We start from the raw sequence: 16,587 nt of genomic DNA, 5'->3' as shown, positions 1-16,587 counted from the left end.
ACTCTGTTTTCCATTGGAATCGATCGTGTTCCAAGTGGTTCCGGTCCTGGCCCCTCAACAGTCAGTGAATTCGTCCAGGTGCGGCGCCAGTTTTGTTGTCATAGAACTCCACTAATGCTGCCCCAGCCTCAACATTTAGTCACAGGGACGGAGAATCCGGTCGAGGATTAATCCTATGCATGTTTGTGTCGTTTTGTGCCCAGTAACAAAATTAAGTGCCAACCTTGTTTTTTGTGCAATATTGGATAAAATGTAATAAATGCATTGTTCTCTATTTAATTAGGACATTTATCCAGGTCTCAATTCTTTGAGGTCAGAACCACACAGTAATCATCTCAACAGAGCATTGGAGCAAATGGAGCAAAAGGAATGAGGTGATGATTTAACTTTCTGGGCTGTTTTGGTAAATTGGCCAAGTTGATGCGTCTGGGCCACACTGTGTTGATATTTGCACTAAGAAACTTGCCTGTCAGTGAGCTGACTGAAATTGCAATTCAGAATGCCAATTCTTTGTATTGCCTATTTGTAAGTCCCCTATTGAGTAACTTTGAAAAAAAGAATAGTCTTTCAAAACGATCAACTTCATAATATAGCAGCTGTGTACATTGTTGAACAAAGGATGCTGGACAAGATGTATTTTCATCAGGTCTCCTCAATAAATATTTCAATTTATGAGCAATTACGTTTCTCTTGAACTCATAGCCACTTTAAAGCAAAAGAAGCTATGAGTGTTTTGGTAACTGTAATAAAAGTCACTTCACTACCCAAATGTGCTGATAACCAGATAGGACACGACATTAGCCACAGAGCAAAATCCTGACATGAATTTCCACTGGTTTTAGTCATTTTTTATGTGCAATGACTTTTCTCTTTTTTTAATGTGTTTTATTGGTTTGCATTTATAATAATATTGAAACGAACATTACACAGCAATTCAGAGATATCCACAGAATGGGTATCTGCATACATTTACAATAGCAAAGAGGAAAAAACAAAACAAAGGAAAGACACAACTATAGGAACATACACATGTGTGTATATGAGGGTAACAAGAACACGCATGTGTGGGCTCTTCATGGAGGAGGAGGACAAATGTGAACAGTGCCATGGGAGGCCCGGCCAGCCACACCCACATGCTCTGATCTTGTCCCAGTCTTGTCTGGTACTGGGCCTCCTCCTTTGAGGCCATATTCCACGTTTTAAAGGAGGCGTCTATTGTCGCTGGGGTGAATTTATGGTTCTCGCAGGTGGGGGTCATGACGGACATTGTTACCAGTTCGAAGTGGTGCCTGACTTAGTTCCACATCCTTGGCGTAGCCACCACCACTGGGAATTTTAAGTACTTGGCTGGGGGGAATGGGACTGTGGTCAGTGCCTGGAGAGATGTCCCCATACAGGAGCTCTCCTCCGTTTTTACCCATTCTGCTCCCGGCTCTTTGATTCACCCTTGGATTCTTTTGGCAATGGCTGTCCAGTGGTAGAGTTGGAGATTCAGACGGGCAAGTCCTTCCATGTTCCTCCTTCTCTGTCGGACTCTCTTGTGGGTCCTAGGGGTCTTCCCCACTACACCCCTCCCCCCACACACAAATGCAATAATCCTCCGCGGTGGATCTCCTGTTTTGGACCTTTGCCGGTGTGACCTTTGGGTTCTGTCCACCTCTGGCAGCTTGGGGAAGCTTTCTCCCCCAACCAGCTTTCCCAGCATCTGTGCTCCATATTCTGCTGGGTTTCTACCTTCTGTGCCATCAGGGAGCGTGGCAATCCTGAGGCTCTGGTGGCAATCCTGAGCCTCTGGTCTTCCACCTTCCCTTTGTGCGCTTCTTGGGCCGCCACTAACCTTGCCACTTCTGTCTCGAGTGAGGTGGTCCGATCCATTCTGGCCAGTGGCTGTTTTTTTGTCCAGTTCCCGCACCGTCGACTCTTTAGGTCTCCATTCCCCCTTTGAAGGGGGCTAAAGCGATTACTGTGGCTGACCTCACGGTCACCATGAGGGCCTCCTCAATGGAGTCCCCGTGTTTTAGCAGCTCTTGCGTAAGGAGCTCCATCCACTGCCCTGTCGGTGGGTGGGCTGGCATTTGCGTTGGCGACCCCTCTCGATTTGTCATGTCCTGCTCCACTTTGCTCCATGTGTCAGAGGTCTGGATCTTCCTCTTTCGGCTCTTGATGGTCTTAGTGGGGGGGGGGGGGGGGGGGGGGGGGGGGGGGTGGTTATTGGTTTTGTGACTGATTTTCGGATTAAAAGGACCTAGGTTGAAGTTTCCACAGGAGAGACTCCGTTCAGCACATCACTACCACCGAAAGTGGCGACACATCTGCCAAAAGTTTTCATTTTGGGCAGACTCAGTGAACCAAATTGTGCGCAAAACCCCCGGTAGTTTTCAGAACTGAATCTTTTTTCAAATTTCCACTCATTTTCATACTGCCAAATATAAAAACCTCCACAAACCAGTGCAAGTGGGTAGCATTTTAGAACGTAACTTAAAAAAAAAATGTTTGCGTGAAAGAAACCTATGCTATATTTAAGAGTGGATGTCTGGTCTTGTTTCATTAATGTAACTGAAAATGATTTATCAAAAAAATAACAGGGCAACCTGCTTTGAAATAATTGAAAATGACTTAAAAAAATAATACAGGGCCGATTACCAATTTCATTGGCTTGAACGACTCAGTTTCTGATGCTTTTTAATATTTACGAGATTTTAAAAAGGTGCCTATTTAGTCCTTGGGCCAAAAGAGTTTAATTTTAAGATTCCCCTTAAAGGGTTGCAAAGGGCCGCAAAGAGTGGAAAATCACCATGGTGATTCATTTAGATTGGGGGTTTGGCCATTTTTTGTGGGTGGGTCCAAGGTCCAGCAATTCTTTTTTAAGAGGAGTTCAAAAGATTACAGAAACTTGATTCCCATTGGGCAAGGTCGATATTTTACTGCCTTCCAACGGTGTGCTTTCTGCTGACCGAGGTGGCCCGCCATTAACTGGTGGCGGGATCTTCCTGTACCACCGATGTCTGCGGCGCTTCGCTGGGCTCGTCCATACCACAGCCGGGAACCCGCCGTGCGGGGAGGGGGTGTTGCCTTTGCTGGGACCGGAGGATCCCGGAGGCAGGAAGGACCAGGAAATCCTGGCCGTAACTTGCATTTTGAATTCCTCGCCCTTTTGTGCGTGTTGGCCGATTCCAGTTGAATTGGCAAGGGAATCTATGTGTGGAGCCAGAGGAAATGGGCAAGGTACTAAATGAATACTTTGCATCAGTATTCACCAAAGAGAAGGAATTGGTGGATGTTGAGTCTGGAGCAGGGTGTGTAGATAGCCTGGGTCACATTGAGATCCAAAAAGACGAGGTGTTGGGCGTCTTGAAAAATATTAAGGTAGATAAGTCCCCAGGGCCAGATGGGATCTACCCCAGAATACTGAAGGAGGCTAGAGAGGAAATTACTGAGGCCTTGACAGAAATCTTTGGATCCTCACTGTCTTCAGGTGATGTCCCGGAGGACTGGAGAATAGCCAAAGTTGTTCCTTTGTTTAAGAAGGGTAGCAAGGATAATCCAGGGAACTACAGGCCGGTGAGCCTTACGTCAGTGGTAGGGAAATTACTGGAGAGAATTCTTCGAGACAGGATCTACTCCCATTTGGAAGCAAATGGACGTATTAGCAAGAGGCAGCATGGTTTTGTGAAGGGGAGGTCGTGTCTCACTAACTTGATAGAGTTTTTCAAAGCGGTCACAAAGATGATTGATGCAGGTAGGGCAGTGGATGTTGTCTATATGGACTTCAGTAAGGCCTTTGACAAGGTCCCTCATGGTAGACTGGTACAAAAGGTGAAGTCACACGTGATCGGGGTGAGCTGGCAAGGTGGATACAGAACTGGCTAGGTAATAGAAGGCAGAGACTGGCAATGGAAGGGTGCTTTTCTAATTGGAGGGCTGTGACTAGTGGTGTTCCGCAGGGATCAGTGCTGGGACCTTTGCTGTTCGTAGTATATATTAATGATTTGGAGGAAAATGTAACTGGTCTGATTCGTAAGTTTGCAGACAACACAAAGGTAGGTGATGAGGACTGTCAGAGGATACAGCAGGATTTAGATCATTTGGAGACTTCGGCGGAGATGGAGATGGCAGATGGAGTTTAATCTGGACAAAAGTGAGGTAATGCATTTTGGAAGGTCTAATGCAGGTAGGGAATATACAGTGAATGGTAGAACCCTCAAGAGTATTGAAAGTCAGAGAGATCTAGGTGTACAGGTTCACAGGTCACTGAAAGGGGAAACACAGATGGAGAAAATAGTCAAGAAGGCATACGGCATGCTTGCCTTTATTGGCTAGGGCATTGAGTATAAGAATAGGCAAGTCATGTTGCAGCTGTATAGAACCTTAGTTAGGCCACACTTGGAGTATAGTGTTCAATTCTGGTCGCCACACTACCAGAAGGATGTGGAGGCTTTATAGAGGGTGCAGAAGAGATTTACCAGGATGTTGCCTGGTATGGAGGGCATTAGCTATGAGGAGCGGTTGAATAAACTCGGTTCGTTCTGACTGGAACGACAGAGGTTGAGGGGCGACCTGATAGAGGTCTACAAAATTATGAGGGGCATAGACAGAGTGGATAGTCAGAGGCTTTTCCCCAGGGTAGAGGGGTCAATTACTAGAGGGCATAGGTTTAAGGTGTGAGGGGCAAGGTTTAGAGGAGATGTACGAAGCAAGTTTTTTACACAGAGGGTAGTGGGTGCCTGGAACTCGCTGCTGGAGGAGATGGTGGAAGCAGGGATGATAGTGACATTTATGGGCAACTTGAGAAATACATGAATAGGATGGGAATAGAGGGATACGGACCCACGAAGTGTAGTAGATTTTAGTTTAGATGGGCAGCATGGTCGGCACAGGCTTGGAGGGCCGAAGGGCCTGTTCCTGTGCTGTACTTTTCTTTGTTCTTTGTTCTTTGCTTGACGGAAAACTTGGATTCATGCCCCTCTCCTGCGCATCGTAAATAACTCTGTTTAGAGAACAAGATTCAGCCTGGTGGTGAATAAATTTACTTGGTGCCAGATGTGCGGTGTGCTCTGCAAATGTGCATTAGCACATGTGAGATTTACATAAAGGGTGCAGATGGGTTAATAATGCAATTCTACCCAATGCCTCCAGCATGCGTACAATAAAAACAGTTTGTGTAAATGTAGTAAGTTTAACATAGTAAAAGGTATCAATGCACAGGAGTGTTGTCAAATATAATTGACAGCAAGCCATGTAAAGAGATATCTGGACAGGTGGTCAAAGAAATGGGTCAACGAGTGTCTTCTAGGTGGCGAGAGAGATAGAGGTTGAGAGGTTTATGGAGGTAATTTCAGAATATGAAGAGGAATGGTGCTGGCAAAATTCTGTTTAACTCCATTAGTGACTGGGAATGTGTCAGAAGACCCATTATCATCCAGGACACATGTGATTATGCCTTCATGGAACTGTAAATCCATTGTGATATATTTCGCAGGGCATCCGAATTTCTCCATAATTTTCCAAAAACCCTTGTGGCTGACTGTGTCAATGGCTTTGTTCAGGTCAGTAAAAGTGGACAGAAGTCCATGTTCTGTTCTTAGCTTTCTCCTGGAGCTGCCTAACTGCAAATGCCAAATCAGTGGTTCCTTGGCCTTTGTCTGACTCTACACGGACTCTCTGGCAGAGATGTTGGGATGTTGCAGTAAGAGGTTCAGACGTATTCTGGCGAAAATGCTTCCAGCGACGATTATCGTAGGATTGGCGAGTTCCTTTCTGCTTGTACTGATGTGTGCAGAGCACGAGTTTATAATCACCAACACAGATTTCCCCCTCCTCAGTCGCAACAAGGCGCCGTGGATACAGCCATCTAGTTGACTATGTCATCAGCAGGTAGAGGAACAGACAGCATGTACATCTAATGAAAATCATGTGTGGTACTTACTGCTGGCCTGACAACCATCTTCCCATTTCAAAGCTAAGGATCATCTATCCCCCAAGACAGGGCAAGAAAACCCGGAATTGTCTCGATGCTCAAACAAGCACTCATGAAAGAATCTCTCTCAGAGAAACTCATGAGTTGCCTGTGTAGAGAGAAAATGGACACTCACTGCATTGAGGAGGACTGGGTAATCTTTGGGGATATAGCGTACTCCACTACTCTAGGGACCCTTGGCCCCACTCCTCGTAACCTTCAAGGCTGGTTCAAGGAAAAGAATGAGGTACCTCAGAACCTACTAGAAGAAAAACATCACCTCTACAGGGTTTCACTCAATGTCAAGTCATCACTATCCAATGCCAACTGAAAAATCTTCAGGATTGCCAATCCAATTTCAAAGGGATGCAAAACACTTGGCTAAATCAGAAAGCAGATGAACTCCAGTTATAGGCAGACAACAAAGATGGGAAGAGATTCCATGAGGCTCCGAAATCTGTCCACGGGTCCTGGTCTCCTGGTTCATCACCAATCTTCGGTGCTAATGGTCAGCATTGCTCATAGAAAAAGCCAAGGCTCCAGAAAGATGAGCAGAGGACCTTAGCCTCAGATTGCCTTCCATCTAATTAAAAAGCAATCAACGGGGCCGACAAATTTCCATCCCTTGATGACGTTGGATATGACGAAGGCAATCAAACTCCTGTCGAATAGCAAAGTTCCAGGAGTTGATGCTATCACAGCTGAGGTCTACAGGGCTGCAGGTCAACGCCTGGTCAAGAAGCTCACTGAACTCTTTCTGTCTATGAGGGAGCAAGAAAACATGCAGCAAGAAGACAAAGATCGTCTTCACTGTCTAGCTGGCTGTAAAACTGTTTGGAAATGTAGAAATTTTGCAAGTTGCAAGGCATAGTGAGTCGCTTGAGAAGGAAAATGCAGATTTTAGCATTTGAGTTTAAAACAGAAAAGTCTGTTGGAGAACGGAAAATCTAAGGTAACACATCAGTTTTAATGGGGAAGGTTCTGTGGATCATTGAGCCCACCCTGCTCAGGAATAATTCTAGTGCATGGAAAAAAAACATTCTTTTGCCAATTTACCGTTTAATAATGACCCTTTCACTCACAACGTGCTCTCATGGAGGCGATTAGTTCACATCTTTATTGGCAGAAAGCCTCTCAGGATCGATAACAGGTTTACAGAAAAAAAATTGATCTTGGGTGTAATTTGATTTTAAGAGAACTAATGAATATGGAATATAATTAATACAATACTTCGATTGTGCCAGAAGATATGGGTAATTGCTTTATAATTATATTATAGAGTATTTATAACACACAATATAGCATGTATCTGTAAAAATCATGAAGGAAATTTTTATTTGCACCACTTGACGCTAATCTTATGGAATTAATTGCCGCCCCTTTATAGAAACTGTTCTCATTTTGATCACTCTAATCGTCAAAACACAAATGGATTATAGAATGCATGGTAGTCTGCTATGGCATATTACTGACTATAGGGTGAGGGTATGGGTGGAGGGATGAGGAAAATTGATTGCAATGGGTGACAAAGGTTTTCAGAAGTTATTGTAGGAAATGGATATCAAGGCAATTTAGGATTACAAATTGATCCAGATGTATTTGTAAACAGGATTGTGACTCTGGGTGTAATAATTCACGGTACGCTGAGTGGATTGCTTATAATCTCAGACTTGGTCTTAAGTGAGCCCTGCTGGACAGGAGGCTTGTTACCACAATGCATTGTAATGACAATGTCTTGCAAAGGTAAAGTCGCCATAGTCTCAGATAACCCTCGGCTGCTGTCCCCTTTGAGGGGCAGAGCTGGCTCGCGGTGATTTAACCTGAGGATCACCACACCTTAGGTGAGGGGCAAGATTGAGAAGGCGAAGCCTTCATGAATAACCTCAGCTAGTGCAGGAATTGAACTTGTGCTGTTGGCCTTGCTCTGTTCAGCCAACTGAGCTAAACCAGCCTCTATAATGTATCGTAGAGCAGTAATGAGTGAGTTTTCCTGAATGATCTTTGCACGGTTAATTCTTAATGTCATCCTGGGAGTGGCATAGAGGGAAATAAGGAGGAGGGATTCCTGAGGGAGAGGACAATTGAAATGGAAGTCACCCCATCGGCCTGGATTTTGTAGTAAAAATAACGATGAGGCCATGAGTGCATCAAAGAAGGTACCAAAGAATAAACCCGGCAACAACTTGCGGTGACCACACGTGCCTGGTTATATGTGGAGATTTGGAAATTGCTGCCCCAGTGCCTTGTTCCTCCAGGAGCTTCACTGTCAGCCAGTTTGTTAAGAGATTGGGCATTGAAAATCAGGGAATCCATAAGGTTTGCTGGATCTAAACCTAGAACATCTTTCCCAGCTAGGGTTGCCAATCTTCCTGGAATAGCCAGGAGTCTCCTGGAATCAACATCAGTCTCCCTGTGGCCAAATAAAGCCGTGCTGGAGATTTTAAAATAGTATTTCACATTGACACCATTGAGTGAGCTCGGCCAGTTTGCTCCACAAGACCGTAAAATCATAAGAAGTAGTAGCTGAAGTAGCCCATTCAGCCCAGTGGGCCTGCTACGACATTCAATGAGATCATGATGATTTGATATGAAAATTCTCAACTCCACTTTCCTGCCTTATCCCCATAACCCTTGATTCCATTACTGATTAAAAATCTGTCCATCTCAGCCTTGAACATACTTAACAACCCAACCTCCACAGCTCTCTGTGGTAAAGAATTCCACAGATTTACTGCCCTCTGAGAGAAGAAATTCCTCCTCACCTCTGTCTTAAAAGGGTGACCCCTTACTCTGAGATTATGCCCTCTGTTCCTAGACTCTCCCACAAGGAGACACAACCTCTCAGAATCTACCCTGTCAAGTCCCTGAGAATCTTTAATGTCTCAATAAGGTCGCTGCACATTTTCCGTGTCTCCAATGATTACGGACCCAACCTACTTAACCTCTCCTCATAAGAAACTCCCTCCATACCCGGGATCAACCCACTGAACCTTCTCAAGACTGCCTCCAATGCCAGTATTTAATTTTTAGATAAGGGGACCAAAACTGATCACAGTCAAACTGGCGCCTTGTCTAGTTTCAGCAAGACTTCCCTATTCTTATTTTCCATTCCCTTTGAAATAAAGGCCAACATTCCATTCGCTTTCCCTATTGCCTGCTGAACTTGCACGCTAGCTTTATGCATTAAACCCCCAAATCCGTCTGTGCTGCATCTTTCTGCAGTCTTTCTCCATTTAAATAATATTCAGCTCCTTTATTCTTCCTACCAAGGCGCATAACTTACATTTTCCTACATTATATTCCACCTGCCAAGTTTTTGCCCACTCACCTAACCTGTCGATAACCCTCTGTAGAATCTTTGTGTCCTCCTCACCATGTGTCTGTCACCTACATTTGTGTCGTTTGCAAACTTGGCAACAGTCATTCGCTTCCCTCGTCCAAGTCACCACCACCACTTAAACCAGGAAGGAGAGTCCCTATGGTACTGGCTGGGAAATGTAGTCACTCTATATCTGCATGGGGGAGGGCCAGGAACTGGTCAGCAAGCGTATGCAACATACGGAGGGCACTGCGGCACTGGGGTGGGCTGGCCAGAGAGGGTGACGTGATTTGAAGCTCCAGAGGTTGAAGTACAGGGTGAGAGTAGCGGCTGGAAATGGCTGTGACAAAGGGTAAGTCGACTGAGATTTTCGTGTTGCTGATGATTCTAATATCTGCACCCCATGTCCCACCCAATTATTGCAAATCAACAGCGCTAAGAAGAGATGGGATTTGGATTTGGAAGGATTCTCTGTTCGTCGACAACTCATGATCTCAAAACCCACTTGCGCCATGCTACCGGCTTTCTGTGAGTGACATCACCCGGAATATGTCCAGCCAGAGTTGGTAACCCTATCCCCAGCAGCACTGTGGACATATCTATGCTACATGGGCTGCAGCAGTTCAAGAAGGAGTCTCACCACTACCTACTCAAAGACAATTAGGAATGAGCAGCAAATGCTGGTGCAACCAACGGCGCTCACATTCCAGGTAATAATTTTTTAAAACTTCATTGATCAAATGTCATTAGGTTTTATTGATTGCTGTTGAAAGTATTTAAATTGGCCCAGGTTCGTGCCATGTTGTTTGCACCTTGCACAGTCCCACAGAAAGGTTCTTACTCTAATGCGGGCCAAAGCAAGAAGGTACAGCAGGTTTATAAACCGGTGCGCCCCCTTCGCAATGAAATCTTGCATTCCTCTGGAGGTTTGCCACAGTCCTGTCAATGACATTTCGCTGAATTTGAAACTGACATTCATAAATATTTACTGTGCAGTAATTATTCAAAACATTCCTTACTTAGCGCCCGAAAAGGATTCTTGATTTTGCATAGTAGAGAACGTAGATTTTAATTAAGATATCACAAAATGTTAATGCATTGGCCTCCGCATGTCTCCCCAGGGTCTGGAAAGTAAACAGCGAGCAACAAATTTGACAGGATAAGAATCAATAAAGGCTGCGTTTGCTCCAGGGCAGACAGTGGCAAAACCCAACACTCTGCACTAGCTGGCTTTTGTGTTCTTGGCATTGACCGGTTTTGAGTTCTTTTTTTTTTGCTTGTTGTTTTTCATTATGGCAAAGTTGGAATAGGAGGCCTGAAAGAATCTGAGATTTCTTTGGATCACATCAGCGTGATGAATGGGGCCCAAGGGTGGGGTGACAGTGTTGCTCGTTCTAGGTGAGTGTGCTTAACACTCAATTTGGCTCTGTTTCGTTACTTAGCTCTGGAGTCGCCAGGTATCGTTAAGATACCGCCACAAGTTTCAAGGTCAAGTTCAAAGCAATAAAACCATACACCAATTAGTAAGTTCAAACAACTGAGTTTATTATAATACTACCCATACACACGCTAAGAGGATTAAACTATTCCTACCGATAAATAAACCAACACTTATCTCAAAGGGAACTGCCGGATCAGGGGACAAGGCCTCTTGCTCTGCTCTGGTCTGCAGACTTCAGGTTGGTACGGGTTAAAAAGGGGTCAGGAGTGTCTATCTCTGGTAGCGATCGTTGTGAGACTTACTTGCTGGTGGCTGCTGTCCCAAACCTCTCCTCTCTCTCGTTCAAGGTCTTCCTTGGCAAAAGCTGGTTGAGATGCTGGTCCACAGAGGAGGGCTGGTTAAGAAGAACGAACTAAGTGTGGGACCTGTCTTTTATAGATCCCAGGGCTGCGCGCCTTTTTGGGCGGACCCTTTTCCTGCTGGGAATCGATTGGGTCTCTTCCCAATCAATATGTTTGAATCCCCCCAATACTGAGGCTGTTCCTTGGCTACTGGGCGGGCCTTCAGGTGCTTTGTTTTTGAACCCCGCTGGTGCCGGGGTGTCTGGTTTCCCATACACTGTTGCAATCACTTCCCCATTTGTGTCCATTGTCCCTGGGATCATTCCATTACTATGTTAACTATCCCGGAGATTGCCTCATTAGTATGCAGAATGTTCGTTTCGGTGCTGTCTGCTCTCTTAGCAGACAGAACACACATTTGCTTGGTACAGCCTGCTGGTGCTGCAAACATTGTCCATTTTAACCTGCGTTCCTCCATTTTGTATTTAGGGAATGGCCAACTTCGGTGGCTACAAAAGGATAGGATCACTGCCCCAGCAACAGGCTGGAAAGCACCAATCCGTCATGGGGTTGTGCAGTCTGGGCTGGATTCCAAAGCACTCAATGTCAAATTCGGTCTCCCCCCTCAGATTACCTTCCCTTCTCTCTCCAGGCTACCTCATCATTCTCTACTGCAGGATCTGTACTAATCATGAAATAGAATCATAGAATCCCTACTGTGCAGAAGAAGGCCATTCGGCCCATTGAGTCTGAACTGACCCTCTGAAAGCGCACCATAACTAGGCCCAATCCTCCGCCTTTTCCTCGTAACCCACTAACCTTTGGACACTAAGGGGCTATTTAGCATGGCCAATCTACCTAACCTGCACATCGTTGGACTGTGGGAGGAAATCAGAGCACCCGGAGGAAACCCACAAAGACATGGGGACAATCTGCAACCTCCACACAGCCAGTCACCCAAGGCCGGAATCGAACCCAGGTCCCTGGTGCTCTGAGGCAGCAGTGCTAACCACTGTGCCACCGTGCCACCCCAATGCCAATCTAGAACTGACAATTTGTAGGTGTAGCAGTTTGACCTATTTTCCTGTTTGACCTGTGTGGAAGCATCTCTGCTCTCAGTGCCATTGCCAACACCATTCAACAACCGATGTGAAGAACGGTGTGCATCTCATTTCATTGCTGGATGGAAAAGGTTGCTGGACAGGAAAATATGTGTCCCTCACTCAGTCTCTCTCAGGATCATGGTTTCTTGCTGATCATCCTTTCAAAAGTTAAAATAACTGAATTTGTTTGATAACGAAGTTCCTGCTTTGGAATATTTTACGATGTTGAACATTCTTGATAACTGCAAGTGGTTTGCTGTCGTTAACTGGATAGAAATTACTTTCACATATTTTAAAAGAAAGTTCCACATATTAATGTTTATATGAGACACAATAAGCTGATGTAGCAATATAATGTCAAGATAAATTCCAACAAAGAGCACCAGTCAATCTAGGTCTCCACCAGTTTGCTAGCCTATACACACAGACTCATATATACATATGTATAAACACAAAAGATGCATGTCATTGTACATATATACATACACAGAAATACATGTATGTACACATTTATAGACGTGCATACTATGACAAAGTTTATGTCACGGGGTTGCCCTTTATTTTGGATATGCGCAATGGGCAGATCAGCTGAGGGGCAACTTTCAGTTAAGTGTCAGTGGGATGGACATTTACTGCATTTTCACTCAACCTGCTGATTTCCAAGTTGAATTTCGGTGAAATATGCCGTCAACATTCTCAAAGTGACTGCATACATTTGTGAAATGAACACTCCAGGGCACAAAATCAGGGGCATCCGGTATGACAATGCCCAATGACAATTACTGTAATTGCAGTAATAACTAGATTACTGAACAGCATTAAAGATTTGACATCGCTGCAACAGTTCAGAGGCTCATTCATGTAAAAAAAAATGGAAGACTTAATACTGAAGGGGTGCCAATCAAGCGGGGCTTTTGGAGATGATATTTCCCTTTAATACAAGGGCATAAAGAAATAAAATGCATTGGACTGGATTCTCCATTCCAGCGACTAAGTGTTGACGCCAACGGCGCCTGGGCTGGCTTCTCCAGTCGCTGATGCCGAAATCGCGTTTGGCGATCAGCTGGAGAATCAAAGTTTGGGACCAATTCGGGGGCGGTGCCGCTTTCACGATGCTCCGGCCCCTCCAAAGCGGTGTCCTCGGAGAGTAACGTCGGCCTCAGGGCATAACCGCTTTCATGAGCCTGAGGTTTCTTCCCATCGCCCAGCTGAAAAGCAATACTTGCAGCCCGTGGAATAAAACCCTGATCAAAACCCTACCAGGAGGACAATATGGAACATAGAACATACAGTGCGGAAGGAGGCCATTCGGCCCATCGAGTCTGCACCGACCCACTTAAGCCCTCACTTCCACCCTATCCCCGTAACCCAATAATCCTTCCTAACCTGTTTGGTCACTAAGGGAAATTTATCACGGCCAATCCACGTAACCTGCATGTCTTTGGCCTGTGGGAGGAAACCGGAGCACCCGGAGGAAACCCACGCACACACGGGGAGAACGTGCAGACTCCGCACAGACAGTGACCCAGCAGGGAATTGAACCTGGGACCCTGGCGCTGTGAAGTCACATTGCTATCCACTTGTGCTACCATGCTGCCCATATAATGCAATGTCAGGTCATTATGGGGAGGCCTTGTGGCACAGAGGGTAACGCCTGTGCTCCTGAGTCAGAAAGCTCCAGGACTTGATAGCCAAGGAATGTGTGCACATAATGCAGTTAAACAGGTTGATTATCAAGATCCCGATAGCAATCAGGAGTCTCCTTAGCTGTGCGATAATTCAGAATGCTGCCACGCAAACTACAGCCTCAGGAAAACAAGCTGCAGAATCAGACGTCAGCATGTGCTTTGTTTACATCATGCATCTCTAGATGCAAAAAAGAAAAGAAGGTGATTAGATCATAGAAATTACAGAGCAGAAGGAGGCTATTCGGCCCATCGAGTCTGCACCGGCCCATTCACCCTACCTAAGCACACGGCTCCACCCTATCCCCATAACCCAGTAACCTTTTTGGACACTAAAGACAATTTAGCATGGCCAATCCACCTAACCCGCACATCTTTAGGGGGAAACCGGAGCACCCGGAGGAAACCCACGCAGACATGGGGAGTGATGTGTTGGGTATGCTGGGTCTGCGAGGACTGCGTTTACCATAGCAGTGAGAGAGACAGGTTTCCAACACTTGAATAAATGCAACTCTATTTTATTGAACTCTTAACTATTAAACATACTTAGGCTGTGGGCTGACACTATGCTGAGTTGACTGGAGACCTGAGGCTAACATGACCAGACTATCTTACTACCACATGGTGGATGTTCGTGTTGCTGCTCACAGGCTCAGACTGTCTCAGAGGCTGCATCCCAAGAGAGCGGGAAAACTAGTGCCCTCTGGCTTTATAGTGGCCGTATCCTGTCTGGTGATTGGCTGCTGTGTTCTGTGTGTTCATTGGTCATCCTGTGTGTCAATCAATGTTTGTCTGTGCACCATCCGATACATGTGTGTATATTATGACAGGGAGAACATGCAGACTCCGCACAGACAGCGACCCAAGCCAGGAATCGAATCTGGGACCTTGGAGCTGTGAAGCAACTGTGCTAACCACTGTGCTACCATGCCGCCTTGGAATTCAACTGTCGCTGCCAAACCATAAGATCATTTATCTTAAAGTTTACTTTGAAAAACAGTTTGTAACTGAAGCATCCAGGCAGGTGGAAGTTGGTTTCAAAGCCTGTTCTCTGTTAGCCGATCTCAGGATGTCTGCAGTTGGCTTCTATTATGGCAGGATGCTATAGATTCTGCACTGTAGATTCTATGATTCTATGATATTTATCTGGCCGTCTGCTACGGCCTGTGCATTCTTACTCATCCACAAAGCTTTCTCATTTAGTTAAAACCAATGGATTAAAAAAAAATCACTTTCACGGGATGAGGGTGTCATTGGCTAGGTCAGCATTTATTGCCCATCCGCAGCTGTCCTTGAGAAGGTGGCGGTGAGCTATCTTCTTGAGCCTCTGCAGTTCCTGAGGTGTAGGTACACTCACAGTGCTGTTAGGGAGGGAATTCCAGGATATTGACCCAGTGACAGCGAAGGAATTATATATTTCCAAGTCAGGATGGTGAGTGACTTGGAGGGAAACTTGCAGGTTGTGGTGTTCCCATATATCTGCTGTCCTCGTCCTTCTAGATGGTAGTGCTCCTGGGTTCGGAAGGTGCTAAATAAGGAGCCTTGGTGAGTTATTGCAGTGCATCTTGTAGATGGTACACACTGTGGTGATATGCATCACTGTAAATGCACAAGGGGTTAATGTAAATACACGTAGACTAGCTAGACACTAGAGGGAGCACTAGAGATATGACACACAGACACTCAACCAATAGGTCAGTAAGATAGGACACGACCAATGGGCATTCACGATACACACAGAGGTGACACCACCACAGGAGGGCATTACACCAACCCATATAAAAGGGAACAGCACACATGATCTTCCTCTTTCCAGTGGAGACACTCAGTGAGTACACAGGGTTGATTTGAAACACATCATACGTGGATTGTAGCAGACTGGTTCGTCAGTCTGAGTAGCTATAGCAGGATTAACAGGAGAGTCGAATCCAAGTAGGAGAATTGTTGACAGTTTAATAAATGTGTTAAAGCTACCTCCAAGTCTGAACCTTCCTTTGTCAGAGTGCACCTTATGCTACGTCAAGAGCGTAACAAAACACACACAGCTGCCATTATCAGTGGTGGAGGGTTTGAATGTTTGTGGAAGGGGTGCCAATCAAGCGGGGCTGCTTTGTCCTGGATGCCACCAAGCTTCTTGAGTGTTGTTGGAGTTGGACTCATCCAGACAGGTTCGGAGTATTCCTTCACACTCCTGACTTGTGCCTTGTAGATGGTGGACATGCTTTGGGGAGTCAGGAGGTGGGTTATTCGCCGTAGGATTCCTAGCCTTTGACTTGGTGTTGTAGCAATGGCTTATATGGCTAGTCCAGTTCAGTTTCTGGTCAATGGCAACCCCCTGTATGTGGATAGTGGAGGATTCATCGATGGTAATGACATTGAATGTCAAGGAATTGTCAGAAGCAGATAGAGAGGCAATATTATTTGGCTCTCCCTACAAATTGTTTCTTGTTGAAGTGACAAAATTATTAAGAAGTGTTAGAAATAGAGATATTCACAGAAAACAATGAAACCTTGCTTGTATATAACATTTTTAACATAATAGAACATCCCAAGGCACTTCACAGGACTCTTATCAGAGAGACTAGGGTTGCCCCGTGACATAGCGGTTAGCACTGCTGCTTCACCGGGCTAGGGACCCGGGTTAGATTCCGGCCTCGGGTGACTGTCTGTGTGGAGTTTGCACGTTCTCCCCGTGTCTGCCTGGGTTTCCTCCGGGTGCTCCGGTTTCCTGCCACAGTCCGA

The 16,587-nt window shown here is 45.5% G+C and overlaps 1 long non-coding RNA gene across 1 annotated transcript in view; it reads left to right on the top strand.

The window, feature by feature from the left end:
• Positions 1–300: 300 nt before the first annotated feature.
• The window catches only part of LOC119971098, a 338,749-nt gene continuing 322,462 nt past the window's right edge, over positions 301–16,587 (top strand). The window contains exon 1 of the long non-coding RNA XR_005461735.1: positions 301–374. This is a non-coding gene — a long non-coding RNA (uncharacterized LOC119971098). The remainder of the gene's footprint in view (positions 375–16,587) is intronic.

The sequence above is a fragment of the Scyliorhinus canicula genome, chromosome 9 (assembly GCF_902713615.1).
Source record: "Scyliorhinus canicula chromosome 9, sScyCan1.1, whole genome shotgun sequence".
NCBI classification, from domain to species: domain Eukaryota; kingdom Metazoa; phylum Chordata; class Chondrichthyes; order Carcharhiniformes; family Scyliorhinidae; genus Scyliorhinus; species Scyliorhinus canicula.
This window is presented reverse-complemented; position numbering and strand designations above follow the sequence as displayed.